Source organism: Mastigoproctus giganteus, chromosome 2, assembly GCF_048544385.1.
Source record: "Mastigoproctus giganteus isolate SK-2022 chromosome 2, ASM4854438v1, whole genome shotgun sequence".
Taxonomy (NCBI): Eukaryota; Metazoa; Arthropoda; class Arachnida; order Uropygi; family Thelyphonidae; genus Mastigoproctus; species Mastigoproctus giganteus.
The window spans coordinates 81,673,242-81,688,264 of record NC_143576.1 but is presented as its reverse complement, the minus strand read 5'-3'; the positions used below and the strand labels follow the sequence as shown (position 1 = coordinate 81,688,264).

Genomic DNA, 15,023 nt, shown 5'->3' with positions numbered 1-15,023 from the left:
TTAACATCTGCATGAATTCAGCCTAAAGGATATATTGCAAACAAGTATAAGAAATATGAGCTCTTATACTTGTTTGCTGGCTGAGATATTTTCCTTCAAAGATAGACTCAAAATTTGAAAGTTAAAATTTGACCTATCTTTAGGGGCAAATATCTTAATGTAGGACACTGTCAATTCTCTCTTTTTTGCCACCATTGGAAAGAGCAGGTTTTAAGCAATAAGAATCATTGTTTTTTAGTTTTGTGTCTTGCTACTTAAGACCTAAAAAATGGCCTTAAACATTTTATATTTTCCACATAATATTTGCATACTTATTTGATGGTGAAGTTTCACATCTCAATTAGGACAGAACTATAGCATTTACAAGAGAGAAATTTTTTGCAATTACTCTGGCCTTTGGTTTAAGGAGAAAGGACATATTGCCAATGCACAAAAAGATCTGTATTTTTTACAATGGGGATGCAAATGGCAAGAAAAGAAATTGCATGGGTTTCTTTAGGGCAAGTTCCCAAGCATGAAAAGCGATCTTTATTCAGGATTCCAAGCATAAAGATGATGTTCTATTGGTTTCTAAGCTTGAAAGAAGTTATAACCGCAACAAAATTTATTGAAAACACAATACAATTTGAAATAAGCAAGTGAGTGTGAAGATATTGAATCACTGCTTCGTAATGGACTGGAATTTTTCATTGATGGTTGATATTACTACTTCAGGCAAGCTATATTGTCGTCCCATTGTTTTTGGAGCTGTAAGATTGGCAATAATTTGTTGTTCAGAAATCCAGCAGATGTCTTTTCTAGCAGGCCAGTGAAATGAGTGAGCTGCTCCATGAGGATGCATGAAATTTCACAAATACATCATGTTCTTCAAATGAAATTTCACAAATATTTCCAATCCACCAATTATTGTCATAAATACAGGCAATGTATTGGCCAGGTTGTAAATTAACAATTGGCACATATTGAATATTTGTTTCACTAGTCTGATCTACATGAGCTACAAATGATGATGGTGTGTCATTTGATACTCTGCAAACACGAATCTGTCTTGCATCAATAGGAACGAAGTGATGATTTTCTCTTGTTCCAGCAATAGTATGACCGTCTATGAATCTTTTCTCTTGAAATGGCCTTACTTGCTCAATTTCCTCTTTAGAAACAAAACAGAATTTTATTCCAGTCACATGCTTGTCAAAATTAAAATATGTTTTTTGGTGTCAGGATTTGGTTTTCATTGGGCGTTGGAGACTTGCACATGCTACCAATCATTTTATTGTTCCACCACTATCACATGGTGACTTGCCATGGCTAGTGCCAAAGAAATTCCATTCAGAACTGATATCAAAATCCTTCTGATGGTAACACAAGTTAATAAAATTCTTGAAATTCTTGTATTGAGCTGCAGAACCATCATTGAAGTAGTAAATGTGCCTGATTTCTGTCATGAAACTCTTCAAATATTCAATTAAGTTGATTAGAAAAACATGTACTGCAATTGTGTCACGTCGAAGGCAGTCATCAATGAGAACCTTGTAATCGCATTCAACAGAACTTGCTGCTAGCATTAACTTGACATTTTGATGGATTGTGCATACACATACAAAATGTGTTCCTGGTGCACCAACTGTGACACACCACTTGGGTCGAAGTTCACAAAATTTAGAAAATCCAATGTCAGAGCCATTTCTATCTCAATAAGTTATAAACATTTCCTTCAAGTTGCTGAGTAGTAGTCACTTTTGCAATTGAATTTTTATTCCATCTGCATTTCTAATGGAAATGTAATCTTTCTTTCTAGAGCATATCCGACTAAATTCATCATCTTCAAAAAATTCCATCACCTTTTGCTTTACTTGCTCAGAAAGCTTTTTTCCTTGTTTTTTTCCAGGTATGGCCATGATTCCTTCTTCTGCTTTAAGTTTTCTAGCTTTCTTGGCCATTCTTTCTGAGACACTAAACTCCTCCATTGTTTTCTTTATGTACCAATTAATTGGAGCTAGTGTTAATATTTGAAGTATTTCTGAATGACTTGATACCATCAACTTTTCTTTCAATTCTTTCAGCAGCTCATTGTAATCTAAGCAATTTCCACACTGATGACTTCCACTTGGCTCCATGATGTAATTTGGATCCAAGCCACCAACAGATGCAATTTTACTGGCAATTACATCTTGTACTTGCCTTCCTTTTGGCATAGCCTTGTGAGTCTCTCTTAGCCATTCACTGAAATTTCAGAGGAGAAATACCAATAGCCATCAAACTTGTGTTCAAGCTTTCAGTCACATGCATTTTGTCATCATGGTCTGATCCAGATGAAGCTGATGTTCCTGTTGCTGCTTTTCGGCTGTTACTCTTTTCAGCATGATGGGCACAGCTTCTGGCCTGGTTTTATGTCTATCATTGTTAGGTCTTTCAGGTAGTCTGCCATTGACAAATCAATTGGTTGTAAACTTTTTTCACCATATGATTTTTCTTCTGGAAAGGATTGCAACATGAACACTGCAAAAATTCCAATTTTGTCAAAAGCAAAGCTTCATGAGGTAGACAAATTGCGTCTTCTTCACCCAATTTTAATCCACAATGTCGGCCTATCAGCTGTTGTTCTTCAAATTCAAATTCTTTAAATAATTTTAACCCAGTTTTGCATGTATAGGATAGCACATGACATTTAGAATTATCCACAGGACTGATGGTGCATGAGTCCAGCTTATTTCCAGCAAAATCTTCTGATTCCATGGCATTCGTGCTGACTAATAAGTGAATGTTTCTGCAAGCAATGAAAACTTAATTAACTTTATTACAGTCAAACAATAAAAAATAGAGGAACAAAATAAACAAACTGTTCATCATGAAGATAAAACACATTAATAACAGCATGGTTCAATTATCAGCTATTTATACTTTTTTTGTATGATTCTAGAATATTCCAGAGTTCTAGAATGTTCTATAATGTTCAGTTTGTTTGGAATTCTAGAATATTCTATAATTCTTGGATATTCTTCTAGAATATTCCACAATTCTAGAATATACTCTATTTCTAGATTATTCTAAACATTAGGCAGGATTAAGGAAGTGTTCTGCAACAAAAAAGATTTACAAAATAACAATATGGCACATAAAACTACTTGATGCAATTAGACTTAATTTTAAGGCCTTAAGTGCAAAGACACAAAACAGATAAACCATGATCCTTGTAGCTGAAACTGTTCTTTCCAGTGGTGGCAAAAACAAGAGAATTGAAGGTGTCCCACATTAAGATATTTGCCCCTTAAGATAGGTCAAATTTGACTTTCAAATTTTGAATCAATATTTGAAAGAAAATATCTCAGCCAGAAAACAAGAATAAGAGCTGATATTTAGTTAGGCTGAATTTATGCAGTTGGTAAGTGGAATGTCCAAAGAAGAAGGTACCAAAGGTTTTATTTCAAAGTTGACTTTCTTTTTAAGTCTTGCTTAAATTTGTTGTGACAAATTTTTGGTGCCAGTTTTAGACAGCACTGTAAAAAATGTGAAGGTTTTTGAGCCTGGACACCACACCACACTGTACAATACATTTCTTCCAAGTACAAAAACATTTCTGAACGCCATCTTCTTTAAACCATTTTAACATATCAGTCATTTTTTTTCTGAACATCTTTAATTGACTGAAAATGGGTTCCCTTGAGTATACTTATTATGAGAGCTCCGTGGACTCAGGGTAAGTCCCCACAGGCTGGAGATCTGGAAATGTATCCCCAGTTTACAAAGGGAAATCAAAGGGTGACACGAGTAATTACAGACCTGTTAGTTTAATTCTCTTCTGGAAAAAATAATGGAGTCACTGGTTAAAGCAGAACTGCAGGATCATCTAAACAAGACTGCAGTAATGGTTCAGACGCAGCATGGGTTTGTTAAGGGGAAGTCATGTCTGAGCAATATGATTGGATACTATGATCTGGTCACAAAGGAACTGGATGCAAAAAATAATTTTGATATCATATACTTTGATTTCAGTAAAGCTTATTTCCAGCAAATAAGCTTCTGATACTGTTGAGCATGGAAGACAAATTGGAGCAGTATGGTATTAAAGGCAGTTGCTACAATGGATAAAAAGTTGATTGAGTTGCAGAAGACAGAGTGGTAATCAGTGGATGTTGCTCTTCATGGACTAATATTATTAGTGGATTCCGCTAGGGTTCGGTGTTGGGTCCACTGTTGTTTTGTGTATTTATCAATGATATTGATGAAGGTATATCAGGCTTAATGTCCAAGTTTGCAGATGACACAAAGGTTGGCAGGGTTGATAATGACAGTAATGGCAGTGTGCTACTGCAACAGGATCTAGAAAAGTTGGGCAGATGGGCTGAGAAGTGGCAACTGAAGTTTAACATTGACAAATGCAAAGTACTGTATATGGATAGAAGTAACCCCAGAGAAATGTACCAATTGTGTGGTACTACACTTAGGGTGGTAGAGAATGAAAAAGACCTGGGGGTAATTGTGCAGTCAGATATGAAGTTTTCTGAGCAGTGCAGACAGGCTGCCAGAGCAGGTCATGGGGCATTGATATACAGGAATTTTGCTAGTAGGGAAAAGGACATGATTATCCCTTTGTATAAGGCAAAGGTCAAACCAAGCCTTGAGTACTGTGTACAGTACTGGAGGCCTCATTTTAGGAAGGATGTAAAGTTGCTTGAGCAAGTACAGAGAAGGGCAACAAGGTTGGTGAGGGGAACGAAGGAGTCCTCTTACCAAGAAAGGCTTAAGTTCAGCAAACTGCAGCATCTGGAGACTAGGAACCGACAAGGTGTTCTGACTGAGGTGTATAAGGCCTTGAATGCTCAATTCTGATGGGATTCTTTCTCTTGCTCAGATTACAAACCTGAGGGAGCATAAATTCAAACTGAGGAAAGACAGTTGTAGAATAGATGTGCAGAAATTTGTCTTTAGCCAGCGGGTAGTTAACTGCTAGAACAAACTTCCATCTGCTGTTGTGGAAGCTGATAGCTTAAATAAATTCAAGGAGGAACTGGAGAAACTTTTAGAGGGAATGGATGTGTGAAATGTTTTTTTTTTTTGGCTGATGCCAAATGATCATATGCCTCTACTACTACTACTACTACATTTTAAGGAACTAGGTCTGGCAAGTAGGGAGTGCATGTTCTCACACAGGGATTTGTTTTTGGCCAGAAACTGGTGAAGAGAGAGAGCACATCTTGGAGTGTTGTCTTGAACCATCTTGTGGAAAGATGTCGTCTCCAACCATCTTTCCACAATTCAGATCCCTCTTTCTTCAAATTTTTTCACACAGCCTTGTCAGAACTTCAATGTAGTATTTTTTATTGACAATTTGATTTGGCGAGATGTATTCAACCACAATAATTCCTTCGATACCAAATAAAACAAAGAAGCATGGTTTGTTTTCATTTCTGATCTGGGGGATTGTTGTCCTCCACTGAATTGACTGTCTGTTAGTTTCTGGGTCATACTGAAACAGCCAGCTTACAGTGAAAGTAATTACAATAGTCAGACAGCCTGTATCATGTTTAATTTTTTTAAAAACATCTTCAGAACCATGGAGATTTATCATTCTTTGATTTCATTCAAAATTTTTGGTGTATACTTTTCTCATGCCTATTAATTTTCAGTTATATTTTGTCTAATTGTTTCTCTGTCAACACTAAGTTCTAATACAACAATTCTAATGCATAAACGATGATCACTTCTAATTAATGTTTTTAACCGATCCACATTTTCATCATTTTTCATGAATGATGACCTGGTTGTTCATCATCTTCCACAATCTCTCTTCCTTCTAAAAACTTTTATGCCATTCAAACACGTGAGCTCTTGACATATCTACCCACATAAACTTGACATAACTCATAACTTTCAGGTGGTGTTTTCTTTATTTTTTTTTGTTAAAATTGAGGTTGATTCTTGGTTCAATTATTTTGTCTGTAAACTTTCCAGCAAACTGCAAAAACACAAAATGAAAACCTGTCTCACTGCAAAGCAAATAAACATGTTGGAATGTGACTTGGTAGACAACTAGAGAAAGGTTCAAGGTCAACTGATGTGCTTTTGTCTCACAGGTGGCATTTGATGTGTAGTGGCTGCACACACAGTCTCGTTAGTTAATAGCCATACCTTGTATTAATTTCAATGCTCCACTAAAACCATTAAGAAAACTTTATCATATAAAATGGAGAAATTCAGAACAACTCACACTGGCCTACCACTAATATCTGGGCACCCCTCTGCTGATAGTTGGTCACATCTTACCAAAGCACAATGTGTCAGACAGAACTTTGTTCCAGCAATCAACTACTCGCTGGCTGTAGGCAATTTCTGCACATCTTTACATCGTTCCTGAAATGAGGGCTCCAGACCTGTACACAATATTCAACATGTGGCCTGACAACTACCTTATACAAGGGAATAATCACCTCCTTATCCCTGCTAGCAAAAATTCCTGTATATCACTGATATGATCCCATTACCAGTTCTGGCAGCCTGTCTGCACTGTTCAGAAAACTTCATATCTGACTGCACTATTACCCCCAGGTCTTTTTCATTCTCCACTACCCTGAGGATAGTACCACACAATTGCTACATTTCTCTTGGGTTACTGCTACCCATATGCAGTAATTTGCATTTGTCAATGTTAAACTTCAGTTGCCACTTCTCAGCCCATCTGCCCAACTTTTCTAGATCCTGTTGCAGTAGCATACTGTCATTACTAACCCTGCTAACCTTTGTATTATCTGCAAATTTCAACATTATAGTCCATGAAGAGCAGTGTCCACTGATTACCACTCTCTGTCTTCTTCCACTCAACCATCCTTTTATCCATTGTAGCAACTTGCTCTTAAAGCTATTCTGTTCCAATTTGTACAGTAATCTTCCATGTGCAACAGTATTAAAAGCTTTCCTGAAATCCAAATACAGTGGATTCTGGTTATCTGGGCCACTGGTTTATTGGGGCAGCCGTTTATTTGGGACAAACCTTAAAGAACAGAACCCAATCGAGAAAATAGCCAGGGTTTACTTCACTTAATTGTGACATGCCATTTAATCGGGGCAGGAGACCACAGCACTTGAGATTACCCTATGATTGTCTCCGACTATACCATGTGCTTCAGTCAAATTTCCGGAGGTCACAACCATAAAACAATAAAAACAATTAGCAGTCCTCTTGTTTATTGGGCTTTTCTGTTGGTGCAACCTATTATAAATGGATATTAAACTCAATCTGTTTTAAATTTTAACACCTCCCCCAAATGTCAGTGAACAGAAATATCAACTACTGTAGTTAGTATGTACATATCACAGTACATATTAATTAAGCTATGCACGTAAGCGTAAATTTATTTTTATTTTGTTAACCTGTGGAAAATATTCTTCCGATTTTCATCTATCATTTAATTTTTAATTGGTAAGGTAATAAACTGTAAATTTGTGCTTAAAATATCTTTACTTTTATAGTCTGTGGATAATATTCCTCCTATTTTTGCTAATTAGAATCGCTGTTTGATAGATTTAAAATTCAATTTGCAAACATGATCACAATGACCGGCGCTTACTACATATCGTATAGTGAACGGTAATTAGCTATGGTGAGTCCAATGTGATTTAATTGTACAGAGAATCAATCGTAAAGCGGGAGTCCACTGTATTTTTAACTACATGAAACTTCCCATAATTGGGACAGCTGCTTAATCAGGCCAAAATGCACGAGTCCCAAAGTGTCCCAAATAACTGGAATCTACTGTATATGACATCAAAATTATTTTTTGCATTCAGTTCCTTTGTGACCATATCACAGTATTTAATCAAACTGGTTAGACAAGACTGCCCCTTAACAAACCCATGCTGTGTCTGAATTATTACTGCAGTCGTGTCTAGATCAGGGATTCCCCAACTACAGTCTGTGGGCTGGATCTGGCCCGCAGATATTTCAATTAGATCGTAAAAATTAATGTTTCTATTAGATCACAATAAAATTTATGAAAAACACATTTTACAAATTATTTTATCATTTGTCGGTTGATTAATAGTATTGACGCTTCTGTGTCATCCGCTTAGCCGTGTTAGATATTAATTCTGTTATTTCCACTCAAAGCTATTCTTTGAAACATTATTAAAATAATCTGTTAATCTTGACCCTGTCATTAAATAGCAATAGGGGTTAGAGATAATTTCCTAATCCTTTGCAAGCCTGCAACACCAACCCCGATGTTCAGAGTATGGGAGCAAATGTCACCCTAGGCTTCCACTACACAAGAATTGGCGATCCACGATAAACCTGGCACCAGCTGCATGGTCTTATGATTGGTATCGGTAAGATCCTGAACCAGCCTGTACATGAACCCTGATGTTCAGAGTATGGGAGCAAAGGTCACCCATGGTTTCTACTATATGAGAACCCCAGATCTAGGATAAAAACATGACACTATCCTATTAGTTAACGGAGTTAATCCCTCTACTATAAATTAACTGCTGGCAGCCTGTATGTACATAAAGTTTCTGGTAGCATCAGCAGGTATGAATTTAATCTCTTTGTATTACCTTACATTTCCTGTTTTCTATTGTAAAAGCAATTCAAAACTTAATACTTCAGAATTGTAATATTGGTAACTGCATTATTGGTAATTGAACTGTAATATCCTAAAATATTCAAATTTGTGGCCCTTTCTGTTCGCCCCCACAGCATGGTCTGATGATGGCTATAAGTAAGATACCCGAAACGTCACCTTGTTAAACTATATTATTACTTTCATGTGATATAAGAGTGATATGAATATAATAATAACTTTTATGTTAAAATATTTCATAAAATTTTGACACATCAGTGCTTGATTACTTCAATATTGGTGAGTATTTTTTTTTTGTTCCTGTGACCCCAAAAAAAATCATGTCATAGATGATGTCGAAAAAAAAAGAAAAGTCAATGCTGAGTGTTGAATTTTTAATGAGCAGTGGCCAATTAATTACTTTTTTGCACTGCTCGATGATATTTGCATGTGTCTTATTTGCAATGTAGCCTTGTCGGTGTTCAAGGAATGTAATGTGAAACGTCACTACACCACAAAACATGCCTCAAATTACAATAAATTTCAAGGAGCTTTGTGGCAGAAAAAAAACTCTAAAAATTAACCCAAACTTTTCAAAGTCAACAACAGAAGATTAGAACTTTTACTCATCAAAATTTATCTGCAGTTAGAGCTAGTTTTCAAACCTCCCAAATAATTGCCGAAGAAGGAAGGGCCTTTATGGATGGAGAATTTATATGGCAATTGCAGAAGTATGTTCTGAGAAAGTAAAGAATTTTGCGTCTGTAAGTTTATCTTCATCAACTTTTACGAGAAGAATTGAAGATTTAGGAGTCGATGTTTGAAATCAACTTGTAGAAAAAGTTTGTGAATACACACATTTTTCAATAGCAAACGATGAGAGTAAAGATACAAGCCATACAGTTCAATTACTAATTTATATCTGAGGTGTAAATCAAAATTTTGCAGTAACTGAAGAGCTAGTTGCATTAATAAGCTTGAAAGATACATCAACGGATGAAAATATGTTTTTGAGTTGTCAAAAGCAATTGACAGCCTCAAATTCAATTGGGATTTGCTATCAGCAGTTACGACAGATGGTGCTAAAAATATGGTCGGTACTAAAACTGGGTTCATGGGTCAGCTTCAAAAATATCTTGAGAGTAAAAATATTAAAAAAACAATGTAATTTTATTGTATAATTCACCAGCCGTCTTTGTGTGGAAAATGTTTGGACGTAGATTCACTCATGTCAACTGTAATATCAACAGAAAATTTTATTCACAAGACTGGTCTGAATCATTGGCAATTCAAAAACTTTCTTGAAACTATTGAGGCTGATACAGTCATTTGTTGGGCCACACTGAAGTATGATGATTGAGTCGCTGCAATGTGTTGAAGCAATTTTTTTGAACTTAGGATCAAAATGGATCTATTTATGAAAGCAAAACTGAAACTTGTTCCCGAACTGTCAGATCACAAATGGTTGTGGAACCTTGCCTTTTTAGCAGATATATGTGAACACTTGAATTTTCTTAATAAGAAACTACAAGGACAAGACAAACTTGTCAATGAATAGTATTATGCCAAAGCATTTGAAACAAAACTGGAGTTATTTAAAAGTCAGCACTTCGGAATAATTTTCACATTTTCCATGTTTCGAAATAATTTATCTAAAAATATGCCTAGCTGTAATTTTTCCACTGAAAATTTTGTTCAAAGTTTATTGTGGGAAAATTTTTTGGCTAGATTTTCTGATTTTAAAAATAATTCAAAGACGTTTGAACTTTTTCAAAATCTGTTTGATGTACCCATCAATGGTGTTGATAGATCTTCTAGAGTTTGGTAGATCTTCAATCTAATGATGCACTGAAGACAATATTTAAAAATGAAAATCTAATTCAATTTTATTTAACATTTTCTGAGTCTGATTATCCAAAAATTAAAAATCTTGCAAGAAAGAATACATGAAAAAATCAAAAATATGAACACATCTAACTGACTCACATTTACATAACTTTTTAAGAATTGGAACTAGTACTTTAAAATCTGATATTAGGAAACTTAGTCACACTCTACAACCACATTCATTGCATTAATTAAAATTTTGTTGTATTACTAGCTGTATTTTTGTGATTAGTACAATAAATAAGTAATAATTAATTTTGTTGTATTACTGACTGTACTTCTGTGTGATTAGTACAATAAATAAGTAATTAAAATTTGATATAAACAGTTATATTTTATATATTACATATCCATCGATTTATTTTTGAATCTGTAGATATAAGTATAAAATTTGTTTCTCTGCATAACACTAAAGATATACAGGGAATGTAGTTTTTCAGTAATTAGGAATTTTCACCAGTCCGCCAAACATTCCAAAAATTCATATGTGGCCCGCTTCTCTTAAAGTTTGGATCATCTGGACCCATGATCCTACAATGCTTCTTTAACCAGTGATTCCATTATTTTCCCTGGAACAGAAGTTAAACTAATTGATTTGTAATTACTAATGTCACCCTTTGATCCCCCGTTGTGAATTGGGGATACATTTGCGCATCTCCAGTCTATGGGGACTTCCCCTGAGTCCAAGGATGTTATCATAATTATGCCTACTGGTTTCCTTACTTCCTTTGATGCCTCGTTTAATAAAACTGGATAGATCCCATCCAACCCAGGTGCATTTCTTATGTTTAACTTCAACAATTTCTCCTCCACTTTGCTCTCAGTTATTACAAAATCATTTAGCACCCTGTTAGAGTTTAAGAAGCTTCAGTTCTCCACTTCCCTTCAGAATTCCTCGTGTGTGAATGTAGATGCAAAATACTCATTCGGTTTTCAGCTATCTGAGCAGGGTCAACAGTCAAACAATCGATATCAAGTGGACCAATCTGATTCATCCCCTTCCTTCTAGAGTTTACATAAGTAAAGAACTCTTTGCTGTTTTTCTTTGTATCCTTTGCTAAAGATTTCTCGTAATCTGCCTTCGCTTGCCTAACCTCCTTTGTGACTTGATTACAGCCCATGGTAGATTGTATCTACCATAGGCTTCTGTGTTGTCTGATAATTTATGTATTCCATGCATTTTTCTTCTCTGCCATGAGTCTCTTTAGTTCATCTGACATCCATTTGGGCCTAAACCTTCAACAGTATTTCTTACTTGGTATGAAAAGCCTAGTAGCTTCCAAGATTAATTTTTTGAATACTTCCCATTTAGAATTTGCTGTTGGTAACATCAGTTGGTCCCAATGGATAGAATTTAAAAATTTTCTGAGACCCATGTACGCACCTTTACAAAAGAAAAAGCCCTTCCCTTTAGCCTCGATGGTAGTTACATATTTAAGTGAATCCCACATTGGTACATTGTGATAACTACCACCTAGTGGTTCCTTTATCTGCATATTCTTAATGCACAAATAATCACTCCTGATAACCAGATCAAGAGTAATACTTCCTCTGGTTGCCTCTCAAACACGCTGCTGTTTGAAAATAATCATCCAATAAATCTACAAATAAACCCACAAGTTCCAGTCAATATCTGGTAAGTTAAAATCTCCTGTTATAAGACATTCTGATTACTGGCCCTCTCTATTTCTCTGTACAGTTGTTCAATGACTCATTAGGCCTACAACGTACGCCTAATCTCATTTTTGCTTTCCCAGTGCTTATATCACACCAAACTGACTCAACGTTGCAGAGTCCACCCATGTCAACTGGATGCACTGCCTTAGATTTTGTGTTTAACTAACAGCATAACCTCTCCTCCCTTCCTATCCTGTCTATCCTTTTTGTGCACATTGCATTAGCATTAGCATTAGCATTAGCAGAGGCATATGATGCAAGAAAGTAAGCTTATTCAGCATCAGCCAAAAAAAACAAAAAAAAAAAAAAAAAAAAACCCACTCCCATTTCACCCATCCGTTCGTTCGAAATACCTGTCCAGTTGAGCTTTAAATTTGTTTAGGCTATCAACTTCAACAACCAGTGATGGAAGTCGGTTCCACCAACCAACCACCCGCTGGCCAAAGGCAAATTTCCGCACATCTATCCGACATCCGTCCTTCCTCAATTTGAATTTATGCCCTCTGAGGTGATTATTCTGAGAAAGATGAAGAATCCCATTGGCATTGAGCATGCTCAAACCATTCAAAGCCTTATACACCTCTATCAGATCACCTCGCCGGTGCCTAGTCTCCAGACTCTGTAATTTGCAAAACTTAAGCCTTTCTTCGTAAGACCAACCCTTTGTTCCATTTACTAATCTTGTTGCCCTTCTCTGTACCCGTTCCAGCAGCTCTACATCCTTCTTGAAATGAGGCCTCCAGACCTGTATACAGTACTCAAGATGTGGCCTTACCATTGCCTTATACAATGGAATAATCACCTCCTTATCCCTGCTAGAAAAATTCCTGTATATCATTGACAAGACACCATGAGCTACTCTTGCAGCTCGTCTGCACTGCTCAGAGAACTTCATATCTGCCTGCACAATTACCCCCAGGTCCTTTTCATTCTCCACCACTGTCAGTGTAGTACCGCAGAGTTGATACGTTGCTCTGGGGTTACTGTTTCCCATATGCAGCACTTTACATTTGTCGATGTTAAACCTCATTTGCCACCTCTCAGCCCATCTGTTCAACCTGTCCAGATCCTGTTGCAGCAGCATAGCGTCAGTATTGTCCTTAACGACCCTGCCAACCTTTGTATCATCTGCAAACTTGGACATTAAACTTGATATCCCATCATCAATATCATTCATAAACACCGAAAACAACAACGGACCCAACACTGAACCTTGAGGAACTCCACTAATAACATTAGTCCACGTTGAGCAGTGTCCATTGATTACCACTCTCTGTCTTCTGCCACTCAACCATCCCCTTATCCATAGCAGCAATTTGCCTCCAATGCCACACTGCTCCAATTTGTGCAGCAGTCTTCCATGTGCAACAGTATCAAAAGCCTTTCTAAGATCCAAATATATAATATCAAAGTTATTCCCTGCATCCAGTTCTTTTGTGACTACATCATAGTATCCAATCAAATTGGTCAGGCAAGACCTGCCCTTAACAAAACCATGCTGCGTCTGAGCTATAACTGAATTCTTGTCTAGATGATCCTGCAGTGCTTCTTTAACCAGTGCCTCCATTAATTTACCTGGAACAGAAGTTAAACTAACAGGTCTATAATTACTTGTGTCAGCCTTTGAACCTCCTTTGTGAATTGGGGTCACATTTGCACATCTCCAGTCCATAGGTACCTCCCCTGAGTCCAAGGAAGCTCTCATAATTATGGCTAAGGGTTTGCTTACTTCCTTTGCTGCCTCCTTTAATATAACTGGATAGATCCCATCCACCCCAGGTGCCTTTTTTATGTTTATCCCCAACAATCTCTCCTCCACTTTCCTCTCAGTTATTACAAAATCATCCAGCTCACTGCCAATGTTTACTTTACCTACATCATTCTCCTTCCTGAATAACTCCTCATGCGTGAATGTAGATGCAAAATACTCGTTTAGATTGTTAGCCACCTGAGCAGGATCCTCAACTGTTGAACCATCAATATCCAGTGGACCAATCTGATTCATCCCTTTCCTTTTCGAGTTCAAGTATGTAAAGAACTCTTTTCTGTTTTTCTTTGCATCCTTTGCCAAGGATTTTTCATAGTCTGCCTTTGCCTGCCTAATCTCCTTTGTGACTTGGTTACAGACCAACTTATATCTATCATAGGCTTCCATGTCACCCATTAATTTGTATGTATCCCATGCATTTTTCTTCTCTGCCACATGTCTCATTAGTTCATCTGACAACCATTTAGGCCTAAACCTTGAACAATATTTCTTAGTTGGTATGTAAAGCCTGGTAGCCTCCAAGATTAGTTCCTTGAATGCTTCCCATTTTGAGTTTGCTGTTGGTAACATCATCAGTTGGTCCCACTGTATAGAATTTAAATACTGTCTCAGACCATCATAGTCGCCTTTACGAAAACAAAAACCCTTCCCTTTACCTCTGATGGTAGTTACCTCCTTGAGTAAATCCCACTTCAACACACTGTGATCACTGCCACCTAGTGGTTCATTTATCTGCAGGTTCTTAATGCATGAGGAATCACTACTGATAATCAGATCAAGAGTATTGCTCCCTCTCGTTGCCTCACGAACATGCTGATGTAGAAAACAATCATCCAATAAATCCACAAAAGCCTTGCTAGTGTGCGAGTGACCAACCCACAAATTCCAGTCAATATCTGGGAAATTAAAATCCCCCATTATAAGACTCTCTGATTTACTGGCCCACTCTATTTCCCTGTACAATATCTTATTATACTCATCAGAGTCATTAGGCCTATAGCACACTCCTACTCTCAATTTTGATTTCCCTATGCTTATGTCACACCAAACTGACTCGACGCTGCCCTGTCCATCGATGTCGACTGGCTTCACTTCCTTGGACTTTATGTGTTTCTTAATTAATAGCATAACCCCTC

The 15,023-nt window shown here is 36.8% G+C and overlaps 1 protein-coding gene across 1 annotated transcript in view; it reads right to left on the bottom strand.

The window, feature by feature from the left end:
- LOC150089365 (DIS3-like exonuclease 1) overlaps positions 1 to 15,023 on the bottom strand; it is a 280,186-nt gene that overhangs the window by 15,766 nt on the left and 249,397 nt on the right. The window lies entirely within an intron of this gene.